Raw genomic sequence first — 18,997 nt, forward strand, 5'->3', positions numbered from 1 at the left:
CATCCTTCCGAGGTGGCCAAAATGAGGACCCAGACTGTGGGGGAGCATGGTGCTGACTCTGTAAACTGCTTAGAGGGGGCTATAGAGCACTCTGAAGCAGTATATAAGTCTAAGTGCTTTTGTTATTGTTATGAAGAGCATGGCTTATCAAACATCATCCCTTTACCAACTAGACACAAATCCAAACAAAGCTGTAGCCTTTACTGCATGATTTTTCTTTTCTAAGAATGATTCTTGGCCCCACAAACATTTTTCTAAATGTGGATGAGTTTTAAGATTAATTCCTGCCTTTCACATTCAAGCGTCTTGTGTATTAAAGCAAAACAAAACAAAAGCTAACATTACAATAATGGGGAAAAGAAATAGCTGAGGGATGGAATTTAGAAGCCACTAAGACAACATAATTCTGCTCACTGGCCCCAAGGAGGCATAGAGGAGAACAAGGCCATAGGCCAGTGATGGCGAACCTATTTTTCCTCAGGTACCAAAAGCGTGTGTGCATATGCTATCGTACATGCATGAGTGCCCACACCCATTATTCAATGTCTGGGGACAGCAAAAATAGCCTTGCCTGCCCGCCCGCCCCCCACCCCCGGAGGCCCTCTGGAGGCCTGAAACAGCCCATTTCATAAATTATGGTTGGCCTAGTAGACCTGTTTTTAGCCCTCCCCAGGCTCCAGAGGCAAAAGTGCCCTCCCCCATTCCTCTGGAGACTCTCAGGCAGCTGAAAATGCCCTCCCAGACCCTCCAGGTGAGCCGAAAATCAGCTGGCCAGCACTCACATGCACACTGGAGCTGAGCTAAGGTAATGGCTTGCATGCCAGCAGGTATGGCTCCACATGCCACCTGTGGCACCCGTGCCATAGGTTCACCATCACTGCCATAGGATATGTTCCAAAGTACTTGATTTATATTCCAACTATAAGTTTATGTTTTGCAGTGCTGAATTACAAGTTTCTTTTCTGGTACTCCTGTCATTGCTGTCTGTGAGTTGCTTATCATATAATTGTACTTATCTCCTACAGCCCTCTTGAATAATCAAGAAAAAAAAATTGGTGAGGCCTATAAAAATATGAAATTTAGCCTGGATTTGATAAAATACCGACTATAACATATGCCAATCTGACGGGATTCTGTTTTGCCTTCTTGATTACTCATTCCCAATGTCTAGTCATATCTGAATATTTTTTCATACACTGATGATAGTTCTCAGAATGCAAATGTCTCCTACAGTTACAAAACTTTCTTTCTTCACATATGGATTTGTTTCATGAAATGCTTGAATCTCAAAAATTTTAAAAGAACTATTAACACTTTTAGAAGCTATGGTATTTTTTTTTCAAGTTTTACATGAGATCCTTAAATCAAACTCCTAAGGCAGCCTGAAAAGTATCCCAACATGATAGCAGTAATTTAAAGCATACAGAAATATAACAAAGCTTTAAAATCAGTAAAAGCAGCCAAATTCAGCTAATTTTTTTTTTTAAACTATCAAACTGAATTAGTATGCTGGCTATTTTTAAGCACAAATCAGGAGCTATGCCTTTGTACATTATCTTATTAGCAATGACCAAGTTAAATAAGATTATATCTGGGTTAGGCACATCATGAATGAGAACAATCCTTCCATTTGTAAAGAAAGTTGATCCCTATCACAATTTTCCTGTATCAAAGAAAAATGGAAGAAAACTTCCATGCATAAACATTTATCATTCCTCCAGCATCCATATAATGCAGGTCACAGATTAGAGTTTTATACTTCTGAGAAATGCTGTATAATCATTCAGTTATGTCATGATTCCAAAATTGCTAATGTCAAGACTTCAGATCTCCAACAATTGCTTTACCAACCTGGGCATAAGCAAAATACGAACTCCATCAATTTCAGTTTAGTCACACAGAGGATATATTCACTGAACCTAGCAAATTTCAAATAATACAAATGATGCATCAGCTCTTTTACATTACATTACATTTACATTTACCTATAGAGGTACTGTGGTGTTGGTAATTTATAGCTTTCTACAAATGTAATAACTACCCAGATTCATGAATATATTCACAATTCTAGGTATTTGTCTATATCATTTTGTCCCACACATAAATACTTAGCATTTTTATTATTTCTTGTTTCAATAGCAAAATATAATTAGATTTCTAAAATACAAGCTCATATATGGATAAGGAGCTATTATAATGTATTCTTTAGAATCCAGTCTTTCTAAAAAAAAGCCTTATCTTTTCAAACAAATACATTTTATGGAAAATGACACACTGGATTGTGGTTACACCCAAACTCATAAAAGATTTGCTAGTTCTGTGGATTTTTCCATTGTTCTCCTTTTTGAAAATAGTTTTTATTTAACTATTTACATTAAAAACTTAAATTGCAGTCAGAAAAAAAGAAACTTTCCCCTACATATACTACTCATCATTCTAAAAGAAAATACTTTACTATTTCTTCCTCCATTTTATATCTTAGTAAATATTTATATAAAAATTTATATTAGTTATTGTTTTCCTGTCCTGCCCTAATAAAATTTATCTAGTTCTGATTATTTCCCTTGTATACCAAATTGTTTTCTATCCTCTGTTAATATTGGTTTAATTTGGAAATATGGCCACCAATCAATACTAATTTCTTGTTCCAGTTTTTGAACTGATTTTAAATATCCTCTTTCATCTAAAATTTCTGATATCTAATCATTTTAGGAAGGTCTATTGTATTTGGGTGAGTCATTGCTTCCATGATTGATAACCAGCTCAGAATTTTCATATAGTGATTTTTGTTTTAAAAAAATCCAAATTCTAAAATCCAAATCCTTATCCAATATTTATTTTTATTTTATTTATTTATTGGATTTGTATGCCGCCCCTCTCTGTGGACTCGGGGCGGCTAACAACAATGATAAAAACAGCATGTAACAATCCTAGTCATATGTCTTTAAAAATATGAGTGTCTTATTTTTCTCGTCCCAAAGAAATCCATACCAGTCTACTTGTAAATCTTATCCTTTTAATGCTAATGTTCTTTTGTTAAGTTATTTTTTATTTTCATTTATTAATTTATATTTATATTTATTTTTATTTATTTGTCAAGTACGTATAGGTAGTACAAGCATATAACAATGTTTATATACATGATACTAGTGAGAGGGAAACATTAAGACAGGGGACAGAAGGCACGCTGGTGCACTTCTACACGTCCCTTAGTGACCTCTTAGGAATAGGGAGAGGTGTATCCAATCTTTTATCCATGTCAAAACGGATGCTTGATAGTAAAGTTCCCATTCCGAGAGGCCAAATCCCCTCTATTTCTATTGTCTTGTAAAAACTTCAATTTAATTCATGTTTTTTCCCTGCCTATATAAATTTAGATGTTTGTTTATTCAAACGTTCAAAATATAATTTAATTGGTACTGTTTGAAATAAATATAGCAATTTGGTAATATGTTCATTTTGATAGTCAAAATCCTTTTGTCATTTCTGACGTAGGTGTAATATTTGTCTGTTGTAAATAGCTTTGGATATCCTCTTTTATTTCTTCCTTGCTATATAATTTTTGAAAATAACATATTGCTATATATTTTTTTCCTTTTCTCCAATTTTTCCATTGTTCCCCATTGTTTTCCATTGTTCTCATCAACCACTACCAAATTTTGAATTCAATTTTGAATTCTTCGTCAATCTCTGGAAATTTGAAAAATATAGGAACTATATGGTGAACTAAAAGTTCATTCTGTGCAATAATTATGATCCATCATAATGGTTGGCAAAGCTTTTGGTGACCAAGGATTTATATTGATGGATTTGAGGGACATCTGGTGGCTATACAACAATTATCAGCAGAACTCAGGTTTCAAGGGAGCTTGAATTCTCTGTTTTTGAATCGTTATTTGCTTATTTTATGAATGGCACAATAATTTCCATCTATTCATTGTCCTTAAGTTTCATTAGTCATATTTAATAATTAATAATAATAATTTATTAGATTTGTATGCCATCCCTCTCCGAAGACTCGGGCAACTTTAGATTTAGATTCTGACGGGTATAAAAAGGCTTCTAAAAATTGAAAAATTCAAGGGATCTAAAAGGGGATCATGTACAGCTCTGAGTGCTAGATTTTTATATTAGAATAACATTCAATCAAATTATTTTTTTATTCTTTACGTTTTAGAGAGTATTCATTAAATAATCACTTTTAAGTGAACCTTGAGCCAGATCAATGAATTTTTACAATCCTATTTTTAGGGCAGAAAATCTAAAGTATATCTCTATAGGATGAAAACCTCAAGAGTTATTAATGCCTGAAAAGTTCAATAACTGACCATCCCCATTCTGTCTTTACTGCCACATAGATATTGCCTAATATTAGTACTTTTGGGCTAAACGTCATCAATAGAAAAATTGTGATTACATTTCTTGATGCACTTTTTTAATATCAAAGCAATCATGGAGGGCAATTAATTTATGTGACAGAATGTTACCAGCAGGAAGAGAGAGCTGTTCAAATCACAACTAGAGCTGCTACTTTGGTTTTTTTTTAAAGTTTTAAAATTTTTATCCACCTTAAAAACACATACATAACAACACATATACCATCAATAAGCAACCATATGTTTGTAGCATATCTTACATAAAATAATAGAATATCTTAGATCACATTTCAAATTTCCAATTGTTCAGTCTATCTAAAAAGAAACAAAAATATAAGTCCGAGAGCTAATTATAATTTAATACATGACAGACTAAACAAATTTTCTCACTTTTCCATTCTAATACTGTAATCTTATTCTTAAATCTTAATTTCTGTTTTCAATCTATTCTAATTTATTTTTCGGTCATATGTTACATATTTATCTAACACTGCCTCCTTGTGTCTTTTTGTCATCTGAGTTATCTCAATTCTCATTTCCTTTTATCTTTTTTGTATTAAATTTACATTAAATATTTTAACTATTTTATTTTTCAACCCATTCATAAAATTTTCCCCAAAGTTTATAAAACTCTGCGTTTTCTTTATCTTTAATTTTCATTGTGAATCTATTCATTTTCACACAGGCCATTATCTTCCTTAGTACTTCCAATTTTGTGCATATATAATTCTAGCAGCAGTCACTATGTGAACAATTAAATATATTTCTTCTTTGTTATATTTTTCTGTATTAAATTAATACTTAGAGCTGCTATTGTTGAGTGGGGGTAACTGCATAGAAGAAGCCACCCCCCCAAACCTCTTTGCCTAGTCAAATCAGTATAGATTAGATTTATTGGATTTATATGCCGCCCCTGTCCGTAAACTCGGGGCGGCTCACTGGTTTTGGGCAATCAATGCCACACCACTCTATACATGCTTTTCAAAAGGAACTAGACTTTCTTTGCTTCTCATCGAAGAAGCTTCTTCTGTTCCCATTAAATTCCTAAAGCTTAATGCAGGATTGAACACTGAAACCTGTGGCTATTTCGCCATCTCTGTTCTCTCTCTTTTGTTACTGTTTGCTTTTGAATGTGCAGTAATCCTAAAATTTTCATTGTCATCTTAATTAATAGCAATAAAATATAATAATTCCTTTTCGTAACATCCCACATGATTTTAACTATTAGGATTTATAACAGTGTTTTTCAAACTTGGCAAACTCCCAGAATTCCTCCTTCACAGTCTAGGGCAGTGATGGCGAACCTATGGCACGGGTGCCACAGATGGCATGCGGAGTCATATCTGCTGGCACGTGAGCCATTGCCTTAGCTCAGCTCCAACATGCACGTGTGTGCCAGCCAGCTGATTTTTGACTCATACAGAGGCTCTGGGAGGGTGTTTTTGGCTTTCAGAGAGCCTCTGGGGAGATGGGAGAGGGCATTTTTACCTCCAGGGAAGCCTTTTGAGCCTGGGAAGAGCGAAACACGAGCCTACTGAATCCACCAGAAGTTGAGAAACAAAGTTCTGGCCTTCCAGAGGGCTTCCAGGGGGTGGGGGAAGCTGTTTTCGCACTCCCCAGGCATGGAATTATGGGTGTGGGTATGGGTATGGGCACTCGTGCATGTGCAACAGCATACAGCACTTGAGGGAACAGAAGGTTCGCCATCACTGTTCTAGGGACTTCTGGGATTTTAAATCCACACATCTTAAAGCTGCCCAGGTTGAAAAACACTGATTTATAGCTTTATATAAACCAGTGAATATGTTTCAGAAATATTGAGAAGGCGAAACATAAAAAACATGGATTGAATAATTAGTTGCTATGCTGCATGCACACCTTAACAGCTTTTCTTTGTTTAAATATTTTAGAACCAATGAATGACTAACTAAAAGGAAGAAGAAACTGTTCCCTCTCCATTCATACAAGCTGATATATTTGGGCACTGTGGGTACAACAAATCCATTATTGCATTCAGCAGGGAGGTATTTATAATGCCATAAATTTACCCAATGAATTTCAATACTTTTGTTTTATAAATCTCCAGGAGTATAAGAATTTTTTTTCAATGGAGTAAATATTTGCATAATTTTTGCAATGCTTTCTATACTGTTATTTGCAGGAGGGTTTTAGCTTCACTGAAGATACACTATGTCAGCAATGAGAAAGAAATATAAAGTTACAGCAGAGACTATGCTTGTCTCTTCCAGTTGGAGGTATAAAGGCCTGCTTTGCATGTTTTATTGTTCTGGATTTGTTTTGCCAGAACCTAGATCTATTTCTGCCTCACCCACCTTTAGTTCATTACCAATGAATAATCACTTTCCTTAGAGTCTTCTGACTCAGATGTTTCGAATATTCCGTTATGTAATGGAAGAGGGGTGGTCAATGGAAGTTGCTACCAAAAAATAGGAGATTTTCAGTGATGAGAAATATGTTAACAGGAGAGAGAGAAATAAAATAAAATACAACCAATTTCAATTATAAATTGAAGCTAATTATTATATAAAGAACTGGATGTGGTTAATTCAGATGTATAATGAGGTGCAGAAGGCGCTTAATTACAAAAATCAGTGTACCATGTTTTGCCTAAAATAAGACACCCCCCTCCCGAAAAGAAGCCCTATCAAGTTTGTTTGTTTGTTTGTTTGTTTGTTTATTGGATTTCTATACTGCCCCTCTCTGAAGACTCTGCCTCTCTCCGAAGACTTTTGAATTGTGTGTGTTCAAATTAAGACACCCCACACCTATCCCGGGGTGCAGGGATGGATGAGGTAAAAATTACGCTAGGGTGGGGATGTGGGTGTAAAGCTATCTTATTTACCAGGCCTCACACATCCTGATACATTCCTCACCATCTTCTGTGGCTCCTCTTTCTGCGGCCACTTACTACCCCTCACATGCATTGCCCCCAGCCTCTGTTTTACCGTCAGATGCCTTCCAGAAAGCCCTCTACTGCCAATAACAGAGGATCTGTTATTGGCTGCATAGGGCTTTACCGAAGGCATCTGAAGGTGAAATAGAAGCCAAGGGGCACCACGCACATCAACCCAGAGTCCGTTTCTCAGCTGCAGAGGGCTTTCCAGAAGGCTCTGACGGCAAAATGGAGGCAGGAGGCAACACATGCAAGTGGCAGCAAACAGCCGCAAAAGTGGGCCTGCAGCAGATTCCTGTTGGGCAAGGCTGTTGGTGTTGCCACCACAAAGTGAGTCAATAATTAGATACCCACCCACCCAAAAAGGAAGCACTTGCCTTTTTTTCAAGGGTAAAGAAAAATCTGGTCTTATTTTAAGGGAATTTGTTGTATGGTTTTATATAATGGGCTTTTAGATATTTCTTCTTCTTTTAAATATTAGATTTGTTTATTGTATACTGTTTATTATTGTTGTGAGCCGCCCTGAGTCTGCGGAGAGGGGCGACATACAAATCTAATAAATTATTATTATTATTATTATTATTATTATTATTATTATTAAACCCAGGTTGTTCTGAAATTGCAATTTTGATACTGCAAGCGGAAAAAAAGAAATGTTCCCCTACATATACTATTCATCATTCTAAAAGAAAATACTTCAGGAGCCAATTTTATTTTTTCCCCTCAAGATTCCTTTAGGATGTCCTATTAAGTCGTCTTTATGCTTTTTATTTCTTCATATAGGCATATATGTTCATATAGGCATATAGATGGTTTCATAATAAATCCTCTTTATACTACACACACACAGAGAGAGAGAGAGAGAGAGAGAGAGAGAGAGAGAGAGAGAGAGAGAGAGAGAGAGAGAGAGAGAGAGAGAGAGAGAGAGAGAGAGACCATCCCTATTTACTACTATTTCCCAAATGATGTCAGATGAGTTAAGTCAACAAGTTAAGATAGCTGCATTGAATTCTGTTGAAAATCTGGATTGGATTCTGTTGAAAAACATTTCAATGGTTGCAAACATTCAATGTATCCTTAATTGTAACAGTTATACATCAGAGAAATTGCAATTCATCATATTTGGCAATTTCTTTTAATTAACACAAAAATTGATGCATAAATAGGTTTATGGTAAAACACCAGCATCCAATCTTTGTCCCACAACAGAAGAAATGAAGATCCATAGGAGACTCATAAATCTTCCCACTGCTTAGAAAAAGAACAGTTTCACCATTAAAAAAGGTGAGGAGATAACTAAAGATAAGAGTCAAAGCAGAAAAGGATATTCCACAAAAGGATGCATGCTTTTGTGCTCCGACATAACAATCCATTTCAACATCCAGAGCAGGCTCTCAGTCATATAGTTTTCTTCCTGCCTGCTATGAACCATCCCTGGAGACCAGTTAAGAATTTCCGTGGACCTTTAATAGACAATGCTGAATTCAAAGGTGTCAGTGTTCAAATTAATCCTCTCCGTAGCTATTGCAATAATAGTAATGTGTACTAACTCCTGCATTCCACTATCATGAAGCCTTTGACTTTATCCTTTCCAGCCAGTAGTGTTCAAAATCTAAATATTTTATTCCATTTAAATGAGTATCTATTAGATAATTACAGTGGGCCATACAGAAAGCTGTTCTCTGGCTTTTGGTACATTTTTCAAAGCATTTTCCATTATTTAACTCATTATATTAAAACGTGCTCTCGGCCTCTTTCAAATTTTGATCCAAAATTAAGTGATCTTGCTAAATGTTGTTCCAGCACTATTCAGAAGTCACTACAGTCTATTGATGAAATATTCAGCAATATCCTAGCAATCTGATTTCAAATTAAGTACTCTGGTAATTCCGATAAACATGTTACTAAATGTGCAGAGGGAATACTGGCAGTCCCTCAATGCTCTAGAAATTTGAAGCAAAGATCTGTTCCTGAGCCAAGATATGCTAAGTCAGAACTAATCTGGATCTCCTTATGAATTCATAGCTAGGACCAGATATCACTCACAAATTCAATATCCATTTAACACAGCTCAAAGGATGATCCATCTATGCCATCTTATAAGATCACCAACTTTCAGACAGTGACAAAAATGTCACTTTACAATATTATTTTAAATTTACAATTTCTTATTTTGAACTTATCATGGAACTATCCAAGGTGCCAGCAAGATGTATCTTCTATGCCAGTGATGGCAAACCTTTTTTCCTCCTTGCCACAAGAGTGTGGGCGCACACTATCGCACATGGCAAGTACCCACACTCATAATTCAATGCCTGGGGAGGGCGAAAACAGCTTTCCCACCCTCCCGGAGGACCTCTTGAGACTGGAAACAGCCTGTTTCCCAACTTCTGGTGGGCCCAGTAGGCTCATGTTTTGCCCTACCCAGGCTCCAAAGGCTTCCCTGGAGCCACGGGAGAGTAAAAACATCCCCACCATGCCCCCAGAGTTTCTCTGGAAGCCAAAAACACCCTCCCAGAGCCTCTGTGCAAGCCAAAAAATCAGCTGGCTGGCACACACAAGCACGTTGAAACTGAGCTAGGGCAACAGATATGTCCCCGTGTGCGACCTGTGGCACCCATGCCATAGGTTTGCCATTACTATTCTATACAAAACCAATTTCACTGCTATCATGTTTCATGTTAATTTCATTTATAGACAACTCCATTTCTACTATTATTAATAAAGATAATTTATTTTTATTTATTTATTTATTTATTTTATTTATTCATTTGTCCAATACACAAATACATAGGAAGAAAAATAGACATGTAGTAATATATATAAGGGTAAAAGTGAATTTAGAGGAGAGGATATATGAAAGAAAGAAAATATATATGATAAGTGAGAGAAAGGAAAGACAATTGGACAGGGACAATTGGGCAAATCTTATTGCCTTCACTCTAATCTCATTGAAACATTGAAAAACCAGAGCCAATGTCCCAGAAGTAAGAATATCTCACTAAAATGCAGATAATTCTATATTTTTAATTGTCTTTGATATTATAAGAGAAAGAGTGTCTTTCTCTTCTAATATCAAAATTCTCTGTAGTCCTCTTTACCAGCCCAGATATGAAGTGATCATTCTACCAGCATTGAGAAAGGGACAACAAAGCCCTATTGCATAGTCAAGTTGCTTAGAAAACAAAGATGTGGGTCACTGTTGGGAAGAGAATTAATGGCAGAGAACTCACACTGATTCTTTTTTCCTCCTCACAGCCATGCAGCATGTATGGCTGATTACCATGTTGTCATTTTAAATGAAGTTGAAAACATGCTGACAACTCAGTAATGTTTTCCTCTGAGCACTACAAATGCTGCAGCAGCTGATTACCACAGAATTGTAAGTGCTTAACAAGAGCATTAGGGGGAAAAATGAAAAAAGACTAACGAGGAGAGGAAGTGGGAGTGCAATGCAAAAATAAATTAAATTAAGGAAAAGAAAGGAGAAAAAAGACACCATTTACATGGTGTTTGTTATGCTACAATTCAGAGCTACCATGGCAGGGGGAAAAAAATTAATGGATTCTCTTTATGGTTTTATGTCCCAATTTGTAAAAATGTGTCTCCCTGTCTCTATTATTTTCTCTCCATGGAAAAACATTAATGTTCAAACTACTCTGGGCCATAATTGAAATATTAAGCCAGGCAACACCACAAATAGGCAAAGTATTTGGCAGCGGAAGGTTCTCAAAGAGAAATTGTTCTCACTTCAAAACCAATTTGTGTTGTACTGCATGAAACAAGAAATGCACAACTGCTTTCAATTTTTTAATACAAGTGTGTTACCCTGTCCATCTTTCCCACCACTAATACATAAAATAGAATAGTTTATTTCTAAATTAATTCAACTTTATACTTCACTTACAGGATATTTTTCTTTCCTATATTATACATTTTACTACTTCCTGCTATGGATATAGGGGGGAGTTTTATATATACCTCAGAGATTTTCAAATGAGGTTTAGAATAGAATAGAATAGAATAGAATAGAATTTTTATTGGCCAAGTGTGATTGGACACACAAGGAATTTGTCTTGGTGCATATGCTCTCAGCGTACATAAAATAAAATATACATTTGTCAAGAATCATGTGGTACAACACTTAATGATTGTCATAGGGGTCAAATAAGCAATGAAGAAGCAATATTAATAAAAATCTTAGGATATAAGCAACAAGTTACAGTCATACAGTCAAATGGGAGGAAATGGGTGAAAGGAATGATGAGAAAAACTAGTAGAATAGAAGTGCAGATTTAGTAGAAAGTCTGACAGTGTTGAGGGAATTATTTGTTTAGTAGAGTGATGGCGTTCGGAAAAAAACTGTTCTTGTGTCTAGTTGTCTTGGTGTGCAGTGCTCTGTAGCGACGTTTTGAGGGTAGGAGTTGAAACAGTTTGTGTCCAGGATGTGAGGGGTCAGTAAATATTTTCCCCACCCTCTTTTTGACTCGTGCAGTATACAGGTCCTCAATGGAAGGCAGGTTGGCAGCAATTGTTTTTTCTGCAGTTCTGATTATCCTCTGAAGTCTGTGTCGGTCCTGTTGGGTTGCAGCACCAAACCAGACAGTTATAGAGGTGCAGAAACATTAATTAAAACATTAAACATTACACAAAAATTAAGCCAATCCCAGTGATTGCTTTGACAGGAGGCTGAAAATTAAAAACAAAATCTAAATTAAACTCACCTCTGATACTATAAAGGTATTTCCGGTACAAATAGCTGATTAGAAGAATTAAGTGCTGGAATGCCAATTAACTGGGGTAATTACATTTCTTGCTTTTAAGGGGGAATCATGGAGCTTTTGTAAAAGCAATCTATGCTTTAATTCTGGTAGAGCCCTATTTACTAAAAGGGAACGCTCTTCTCTGTACCTCAGGGGGTCTCAAATTATATCAGTTTTGTTTCAGCCTCCCTAATTGTAATTAAAGGCTTGTCCAGACAATTAGGTTAGCGATATTCTCAGCACTACTGCTTCTTACACTTTACTCTGTTTCACGAGTATAGATGTGATATTTGCCCGTGAAGTCTTTTCCCACCTCTTCAATCTACCTCTTTTTCCCTAGCTATTTTTTCAGATGATACTCATCTCATAATAATTGCAGGTGTTACAGTAATAGAATGCAAGGGAGCAAGGTCATAATGGGTGTTGGGCATGTTTAAAATCTGCAGGGGAAATATACCAACAAACTATATTCTGCATGTGTCACATGTTTTTGCTGAATTTGAAAATTAACGAAGACTAGGATAGATCTGTCCCAGTCTCCCTTAATTTTCAATATATATTTATATATGTTTTCGTAGATTTTCACGGGTACAGGTATGAAGGTCTTGGCATATTCGGGTTTCTTCCTGTGTAGGATTCAGATATTTCTGGCAATGTTTCGACGAGGTCCCACTTGTCATCTTCAGGCTGGTGCTTCTGTCCTTGTTCTAGGGCGAACACAGTGAGACCTGTCCTGTGTTGTTCTGAGTCTGGTTTCAGTCTGGTTTCTGCTTGTTCATATTGTGGGGATGTTTTTCTATCTCAAAGTCATTGAGATAGAACAACATCCCCACAATATGAACAAGCGGGATGATACTTCCCGCCTACCAGACATCTGGAAACCAGCCCTCGTTAACAAACGTATCCCAGCCATACAAACTGAAACCAGACTCAGAACAACACAGGGCACTACCACCAATCACCTCCACCAGACCCAAACCCACACCAACCCTACAGACCAAATACAACCACCACCCAGAAGCCAAGCTACAGCAGTGCTCCCAACTGTTGCAGCCCCCTCTGACTTGCACATAAAGCAAACCGACAAACACCATAAACACATGGTGTCAGGCCAGCCTTTGAATTCACATTTTTACCTTGTTCTTAATTGTTCATCTGACACATGGCCAGACCACAAACTCGCAGCCAAACAAAAATTGTTACACCCCAGACACACAATACAAAACAGCTAACTAGCCTGCAAGCTCCAACTACTCAGGATATCACCCCCAATCCACAAACATCAACTAATCAGCATACATCAGTTACATCAATGACCCCAGGTATCACCCCACTGACTCACCAGGAAGTTTCAACACAGCTTGCAGCTACTGAGACATCACACCACACCCACCCACCAGTATTTATAGAGGGAAGGCAGCTCAGGTCTCGCTGTGTTCGCCCTAGAACAAGGACAGAAGCACCAGCCTGAAGATGACGAGTGGGACCTTGTTGAAACGTCGCCAGAAATATCTGAATCCTACATGAGAAGAAACCCGAATATGTCAAGACCTTCATATATCACATGTTTTTGCTGAATTTTTTAAAATTAAGGGAGACTAGGATAGCGCTATTTCAGCCTTGTTCTGGCCTCATCAGGTAGCCATACCCTTACTGGGATTTGATCCTGGGGCCTCTGCCTTGAATTAGCCTCTGGGCCACAGGATCTGATCCCTTCAGCTTTGCACCAGGGAGGGGCTATATGTTTTTTCTGTTGAATCACCCTGGTGTATTGAAGGAACATCATAGCTCCTTTTTGCCTTTAGGCCCATCCCAGGGCCATTTCAAGGCAGTTAATTTATTTATAGCCAACAAACTATATTCTGTATGTATCACATGTTTTTGCTGAATTTTTTAAAATTAAGGGAGACTAGGATAGCGCTATTTCAGCCTTGTTCTGGCCTCATCAGCCAGCCATACTCTTACTGGGATTTGATCCTGGGGCTTCTGACTTGTAAGGCAGAGAATTAACCTCTAGGCCACAGGATCTGATCCTTTCAGCTTTGCACCAGGGAGTGGCTATATGTTTTTTTCTGTTGGATCACCCTAGTGTATTGAAGGAACGTCACCGCTTCTTTTTGCCTTTTGGACAAATGTTACAACTAAAATACGTGTGCAATCTTGTATGCACTATGGGAGGTTGGAAGATTGCTGGAATTTGTTCTTCTCAACAACTATCCCACTTGAGACAGGCTGAAAGATAATATCCAAGCAACTTCTAATTCTGAGCTGAGGTAATAATCTCTTCATATCAAAATGCAGTTGTGAAATATACATCCACAATACGTTTTTCGCAAAGCCCAGGAAAATGTTTTTAAGAGGCAATAAAAAAAGAAAGCAATCAAAACTGGAGCCTATAGTAGCTGCTGTAATGCAATCACTGCCAGAGTTGTCTCACGGTTGCTCACATAACAACTTGATATATAGATTTAAGCTGCCATAATGGACAAAAATTGTAATCACACATTTTCATTGTTGGATTGGGGTCAGTAGTTAAATTCCTAAAGAACAGGAAAGATTATATAGAGAGATTGGTCAGATTAACATCATTTCTTTAGCACTCAGACACAAACCTCTAATCTCATTTTAAATATTCAGGTCATAATAGGGAAGGATATTTACATCTAAAAGCTTAATCTTTCCCCTCAATGAAAGCAACCTGACAGGGGGATTATAATTCAGGGTGTGTGGAAAAGTCCTGTTAAAGTGCTATTTACAATATAAACCCTAACCATTTTATTACCCTGACCAAAGCTCTGTAAATAACTACTGTACTTTAAAACTTGCATCACAGGCAAACACCATTAATTCCTGAGAGATGCAATATCATGACATCATTTCGGTGTTTCTTGTATCTTTATTATTCAGCTGTTTAGAATTTGATTCTCAAGTAAACATTGAAATTGTCCTCAGCAGCAGGACAGGTTTAATTCAAGTTCCTTTCACTGTCTTCTGTATTTCTTAGCTAATTCTTATAAAAAGGAAAACAGAAACCATTACAGTTCCTCTGCCTGAAGGAAACCTCATAGAGAAAAAAAAAAAACAAATATCTGCTTCCCATCTACTTCCATCTTTGCCTGGCCACAGATCACAGAAAATGCCATTTTAGAATACAGAGGCCTACAAATTTCCTATATCTCTTCATCTTCTGCTGCCCTTTTTTCAAACAGAACAAAAAAAATTAACTTAATTAAGCAGTGAATAGGATTACCAAGTATCTGAACTGGCAAAGGGGGACACGGAGCATTGGAATGGGCAATAAATCTGCTGGGGAAGGATACATTGATTATTTAACTTTTTTGATATCTGTAACAAAAAGTGAGGTAAAAAATTGCTTATATGTATATGAACTTCCTTTTTCCAGCATCAGAAAGACTGATTTTTCAATCCCGTTATTTTTCCAACAAACCTTTATTTTTTAGAAATATGATAGTAATAAATAATATAGAATTGGCAATAGGGCACTTTTCTAATTCCATAGAAGTTAGATAATGTGGAATATGTACTCATGTGATCTATTGGCCAGAGGGATTGTTCATTTGGAGACGGCTAGGCTGAAAACAATTGCTGGACTCAGAAATAAATTATGTAAATCTAAGTGTCGTGAAATAAAGAAATAGACAATGTATAAGGTGACAATAGCCAAAAGTTTGAAAAACTATTGTTGTAAAAATGATTCAATTTTAAAAACTTCAAAAAAAATAGAAACATAGAAACATAGAAGTCTGACGTCAGAAAAAGACCTCATGGTCCATCTAGTCTGCCCTTATACTTTTTGCTGTATTTTATCTTAGGATGGATATATGTTTATCCCAGGCATGTTTAAATTCAGTTACTGTGGATTTATCTACCACGTCTGCTGGAAGTTTGTTCCAAGGATCTACTACTCTTTCAGCAAAATTATATTTTCTCCTGTTGCTTTTGATCTTTCCCCCAACTAACTTCAGATTGTGGAATCTGGACAATATTTTATTTTAAGTCTACGCCAAATGGATGGAAGGTATGAAGATAAAAAAGGAAGATGTATCCTCCTTTTGCCAGTTATCTGATAATCCTAGAAGTGGGATGACATGACTATTGGGAGTTATTTAAGATATGAATAGCTTTCCAACCTGCCATGGAGGCAACTGCACAGCCTTTCAAGACAAGTGAGAATACAAGAGAAAACTGCCTTGTCCTATGATCAACACAGAAAACTTGGTGCTATCCAGGTATTTTAGGTGACAACTCCTATCAGGCCTTAGTCACGATGACCCATAATGTAGGACATAAGTACTGTTACTGAAAACATGTGAAAGACACCAGAATGACTAATGCTTACATTATAAAAATTTCCCAATGCACTGAATATTCATATGAAAGAGTCAGATTTTACAAAGATAATCAGTAATACATAGACACAGAAAGATGCTGTATTTGGAACACAATTGTTCCAAAAAGCTGTGCTATATTCATCACTAGAGTGGGGGTGGATTTTACAATAACCTGCCTAAATTTCAATATGTCTATTTTCCTGCTTAGTAAACTAAATGATTAAAAACTGCTTAAGTGCTTTTTTTATAGATAAATCAAAGCTTTAGTATTATAGACATTGATTTCGCAAGAGCCTGAAGACCTATCTATATCGCCAAGCATGGGGCAATTGATGTATCCCCTTTTCTGACCATTAAAGTTATGAGTGGGTATGATTGTGTAGTATCGATTGTTTTTAAGATAATGGGTTTTAGTTACAGTTTTTCTGTATTGTCTTGTTGTTGTTGTGAGCCGCCCCGAGTTTTCGGAGAGGGGCGGCATACAAGTCTAATAAATTATCTAATAAATTATTATTATTATTATTATTATTATTATTATTATTATTGACTAAATTCCACTGGATTCAAAGGGACCTACTTACAAGAAGGCCTTTAACATTGTATCTAGAGTGTGAGAGTGTGATAGAAGAGAATATATCAAGGGCTGAATTGAACAGTCGGGTTATTTGTGCTCTCTGACCTTGGTGGCTTTTGGTGGATAGTTTACTACCAGGCTAAATGTCTATGGAGATTTTCAGTGTTCCAATTCAATTCAATCCTTCCATCTTCCACCATTTGGTCAGAGTTTCTTGGGTGAGAAGCAAAACATCTTCAAGGGGAACAAAAGTCCAGTTGTCTTTTCAAAAAGCACTTTTTCGATAATATCAGGCTAAATAATGTCATCAATGTGAAGGACAACAAGGTTTTTCTGGCTATTTATATATAGTAGCTCCTCTATCAGTTTTGGTTATGATGTGGTTTCTTCCTTCTGTGATTCCTTGATTAAAGTATTGTTTCTTTTTTGACTATTTATCTTGCTTATCCAGATATTGGTTGCTAGGGAGGATGTGCTCTGGGCTATTTATTTCCTTCAAATGCTGTAATCAAAACACCATAGAAAGAAACACTGCAGCCAAGCCTTTATATATAAACATCCAGCTTACACCACTCATCTTCACATTGTTATTTCTACCTATAGGAGCTTTTAAATTCATAGTAGTATTCATCCCAAGATGAAAAAGAACATGGAAACCAAGTAGGATATATTATGTCTAAAGTAAATTAGGAAACTAAAATTCTTCTCAAGTCTAGGCATGTATGAATTTCTTTGATATTTGTCATGGATTTTAGAGGAATCAATCCCACAAAACTAAAAAACAGAAAAAAAGTATCAATAAAATGATTGCTCTAATAATCTAAACCTGATAAATTCATAAAATCAATATGATCTATTGCATTGTTCATATTAATCTCAAATATCCATTCATATTATTAAAATATATACTGCACTTCAGTCCCACAAGACTGAGAATTTGCTTCTATCAGTACTGGATGTTTTGATATGTTCTAATCTTAATCCCGTTGAGAGACCTAAATCCTGATCTGTAAATAGTTTGTGTAAGAGTAAGAAATCCCTTATCTACCCTCCTTCTGCTTTGTTCCAGCTTGCACATGTAGCTAAAAGAGCAGAATATCCACAACTGACTGCGTTAATATAGTACAGCTTAGAGAAAAATAAACCATTTTACTCAGGAACAAAATGCCAGAAAGAAATGTCGAGCTTCTTTTGATCACATGAGATAGAATCCAAATAATGTGGAATAGGCAGGAAATAATTTATAAACTGCTCAGAAGATTATTGTTTCTAACAGAGAGAATTCAAATGGGAACATCTAGAATAGTCTTCGGAGAGGGGCAGCATACAAATCTAATAAATTATTGTTATTATTATTATTATTATTATTATTAATAATAATAATAATAATAATAACAGTCAAATGACCTACGTGGAGGTGCTTTGGTCCCTAAACACAATGTGACATTCAGTTAAAATTTGAGGTGAAATCTGCTTTATATTATTATTATTATTATTATTATTATTATTATTATTATTAATTGGATTTATATGCCGCCCCTCTCCGAAAACTCGGGGCGGCTAACAGCAATCATAAACAGTATACAATAATAATCCAATACTAAAAGTGAATTAAAAACCCCTTAATATAAAAAACCAAACATACATACAAACATACCATGCATACAATTGTAAAGGCCTAGGCCCTAGGGGGAGAAGGAATCTTAATTCCCCCATGCCTGGCAGCAGAGGTGGGTTTTAAGTAGCTTACGAAAGGCAAGGAGGGTGGGAGCAATTCTAATCTCTGGGGGGAGTTGGTTCCAGAGGGACGGGGCCACCACAGAGAAGGTTCTTCCCCTGGGTCCCGCCAAGTGGCATTGTTTAGTTTAGTTGACGGGACCCGGAGAAGACCCACTCTCTGGGACCTAACTGGTTACTGGGATTCGTGCGGCAGAAGGCGGTCCCTGAGGTAATCTGGTCCGGTGCCATGAAGGGCTTTATAGGTTATAACTTTTACATAAATAGAATGGTGGGTTTTT

This window comes from Erythrolamprus reginae, chromosome 1 (genome assembly GCF_031021105.1).
Source record: "Erythrolamprus reginae isolate rEryReg1 chromosome 1, rEryReg1.hap1, whole genome shotgun sequence".
Classification (NCBI taxonomy): Eukaryota; Metazoa; Chordata; class Lepidosauria; order Squamata; family Dipsadidae; genus Erythrolamprus; species Erythrolamprus reginae.